The sequence below is a fragment of the Aplysia californica genome, unplaced genomic scaffold (genome assembly GCF_000002075.1).
Source record: "Aplysia californica isolate F4 #8 unplaced genomic scaffold, AplCal3.0 scaffold00289, whole genome shotgun sequence".
NCBI lineage: Eukaryota > Metazoa > Mollusca > Gastropoda > Aplysiida > Aplysiidae > Aplysia > Aplysia californica.
The window spans coordinates 868,688-872,481 of NW_004797559.1; the positions used below are offsets into that span (position 1 = coordinate 868,688).

Here is a 3,794-nt window from a genome sequence, read left to right on the forward strand (position 1 = left end):
ATATATGTATTGCTCTTGGTTCTTTTCGTTTATGCAAACGGTCAATTTAGCTTAAGGTGCTCTCAAGGTTGTCTTCCTGTAGTTTCTTTCATGGCTAATTCTTCCTTGGTTTGGAGCGTAGATTCTGTCGCAGTGCTTGCATGTCAGTGTCATAGATTGAAGCTCTGTATTTCCGCTGTTTTCCTTTCGTCGTTGGCACTTCTCATGTTGTTTCCGAGGCTACCGTCTTGCATTTTAGTTCTTTCCTTTATCATTTTTCTCGGTGTTTTCCCGTCTTCAACTATTTCTTCTCAGATTCAGACACCAACTCCATGTTTCAGATCCATAAAGGAGTGTGCTGAGGTGACAGGCTTCACAAATGTTTATTTTTTTTTCATGGTTAATCTTTTGTTTTCCCATGCTCGTTTTGTCAGCCTTCCAAAAGTTGTTGCTGCTTTCCCTATCCTGATGTTGATCTCATCAACAAGTGAAAATAGTAGAGCTGATGATAGACCTCCACTGTCTCAGGTTCCTTGTTGTTCAGTCAAATATGGCTCTGCTCCGCACCTTCCTGAGTGAGTAAGGATGACTGTTTTCTTAACATTGATGACTAAGTTGAAGATCTTGTATGCTGTTGATAGGCGGTCCATCATTGTTTGTAGGGTTGATTCACTGGGAGCAACAAGAGCAGTAGCATTTGCGAAGAGAAGGTCTCGTATTGTTGTTTTGTTGATCTAGGTTTTGGCCCGGAGTAGAGCAAAATTGAGAGCGACCCATCAGTTCTCCAGGGGAGGAAGGTATTTCCTGGTGACTCTTTGAATGCGTATTGCAGTAAGACAGCGCAATAAGTGCATAAAGGAGTCGCTAAGATACCCCATTTATTTACATTGCTATTGATGTTGAAGCTGTTTAATGTTAATCCGTCGAACTGAATAGTGGCCTTCATATCTTCATGGAATGCAATGGATGAGCTGTAGCAGTATTGGGGGACTGCAAATCTTTCCAAACACAACGTACAGTCGTGATCTACTGACTGTATCGAAAGCCTACTTGAATAAGCTAAATGCCTGGGATTGACTGTATGGAGAACGTGCCTTGCTCAATTTGCACGACCCCCCTCTCGACTTTGCTGATTTAGTTTGATGGAGCGACGAGGTCAATACATTTGGTGCCAGTAAAGTTGCAGAGGCTGCCAGAAGATAGTTCGGATCATTCCTTCCTGTTGTCAACTGCCTGAGGGGTCCTTCTCCTGATTTTTAAAGGGTTTACTCCCTTAGCCTTTCATACTCCTGCATGCACCTACTAGACAGTAGGAACAGCTGCAGGTAGTAGCATCTGCTGTCATTATAATAGCAGCACTAAGGTTGACCTTTGCCCCCCCCACACATACGCACGCACACACAGACATACCCACATAGTATGTATATACTTGGCTGCCCACCTCAAAGTTCCCATTTCAGGTAGATTCAGGGTCAGTTTCCTGTAGTTTGGCCCCAAATCAGGTAGTACAAAGACAAAGAAGGAAAAAAAGATGATCGTTGCCCCATTGAACGCGTTTGTTTTCCATGATATTGGGTAATTAGATTTTGAAAACTTTTTTTTGCATGCACATATGTGTGTGAGCGCGCGCGCGCGCGCGCGCGCGCGCGTGTGTGTGTGTGTGTGTGTGTGTGTGTGTGTGTGTGTGTGTTTGTGTGTGTGTATGTGTATGTATGTCTGTGTGTGTGCTCGTGCGTATGCTCTCGTGTGTGTTTATATATGTGGGGAGAGGAAGGGGGTGTTTGGGTGTGCACAAGTTACGATGAACAATGTGTGTGTTATTAGGTGAGATTTAAAAAAAAGCATGTATGGACTATCGTTCAAGGCACCTATCATTCAGTATTGAATCTGGAATTGAGTGCAGAGTGACTGCCAAACTGACTTCAAAACCGCTAGCCCATACCAATAGAAACTATATTAAAACATATTTCCTGACTGGCACTGATTAGTCCTTTGTGACTTAAGTATGACGGACGAACATCAACTGCCAAAACCATGTATGGTTTCAGCAATCACGGTTTTTAAAAAGCATGCAAGACAAAACGTATTTATAAAACCTTTATAGTTAGGCTTACGGCAGAGCAAAAAGTGAAAATAGAAGAGAGCGTGTACTGACCGCCGGAGCTGGATGGACTATGAGAGCGTGAGATGTAGTGATGCTGAAAACCTGGCAATCAGTGAATCACTGCATCATGGACTAAGTATTATTTTTTTTCAAAATGCTAAATCACAGTATCAGTTTTTAATCAGCATCAAGCCATCAGGATGCATAGGCATCCAACATAGAGCTTTCCGAGGGTTTAATAAATGGCATTTCCTCATTGCCACTATTCAATGTTATCACTGACAAATCCGAGAACGCCAACCTTGAAGATACAATCATCAAGCCTGTGCTCTAATGTTCCCTCTTTTGCGCACTCGATTGTCGAATATCCAAACCACTTCCACTTATCGTTTTTATTTTAGCATCAGTTTCTTGCACCGCGGCCTCATCCTGCTGATGTAGACTTTATTGCGTCAAACACCTCCCCTCAATTCTGAAGCCCTGCAGCAACGCTCCTACTTTGAATGAACTTTGGTTACCCCAGCAACCGTCGGCCGGTCCCTTACTCATGCCGCACTCACAAGATGCGAACTCGCACAGGTTCACTGACTGGTCATCATGACGGGCCCGACAATCTAGATCTAGAAATCGAAGGGAGCTTTTTTTCTTTTTTCCCCCTTTTTTTTCGTAATTACAGTGACATCAGTAAGAATATCGATTTAATTTGTATGGCGACACTGTGTTTTTTATGCACAAACTGCATGTTACAAATGTTTATTAAATGTAAATCTAACGTTAACAAACATCTATCACCGGACAATTCTGAGCGGTAACGAAAGCGGAAGAAGCTTTTGATTTTCCCGATGGAGTCTCTGTATTAAACCTACACTTCCGCCTGCCGCCATAGCCGCTAATTCACGTGAAACGTACTCTCGGACTGGGGAAAGCCGAACGTAATAATATCACAAACGCGACCGGTAAAAAATGAACTCAGATACGGTTTCGAGGACTTTGTGCATTTTCTCGGGTCTCAGCGATTTTTATTTTCAGATTCCCGCAGTCCCCCTGCGTAGAATCCTCATTTGGTACTGACCTTTTCTCTAGACCAAGACATATTTTAGAATGCTTTGCTTCGATACATATTTTCTTTCTGCATTCACAATTCTGTTTTCGAGATAAATGAATTAAATGCACAGATATTCCAGCCGCAGCAAAAAACCCGAAGATAAACAGAAAGAAAGAATGAATGAAAGGAAGGAGTAAGATTATCTATCGCGAGTAGACCGATTTTAGCCGATATGCACCTGAAAAACTATTGCCGACAGAACGGCACAGATAGACAAAGGTCGAGTGTACGAAATGTGCAATCTGGCAGTTACTAATACAACTTATCGCCGGGCCGTAAAAATCTGACTAGGTACGGAGGCAAGTGCTGCTCTCTCTCTCTCTCTCTCTCTCTCTCTCTCTCTCTCTCTCTCTCTCTCTCGTATGGAGGTGATATGGTGATGCAGCAAGTACGGAACATTCAGAATGTACGGATTGAAAACAAAGAAGAAAGGAAGCATTGCAGAATGTTTTTTTTTTTCTTCTTTCGGCACCCATCGCAAATCCGGTAGTTTTGACATCTTATCAGTATGGCGGTAGAACAGGTCCCAAATTGGTATCTATCGAAAAAATCGGTAGATTTAGGCCGCCCAGTATAATATATATGATATGCATATTATATATATAT

General features: G+C 42.5%; 1 long non-coding RNA gene across 6 annotated transcripts in view; it reads left to right on the forward strand.

Annotated features, from left to right (window-relative positions):
* Nucleotides 1-3,794, forward strand: part of LOC101859252 — a 13,555-nt gene that overhangs the window by 8,164 nt on the left and 1,597 nt on the right. The window lies entirely within an intron of this gene.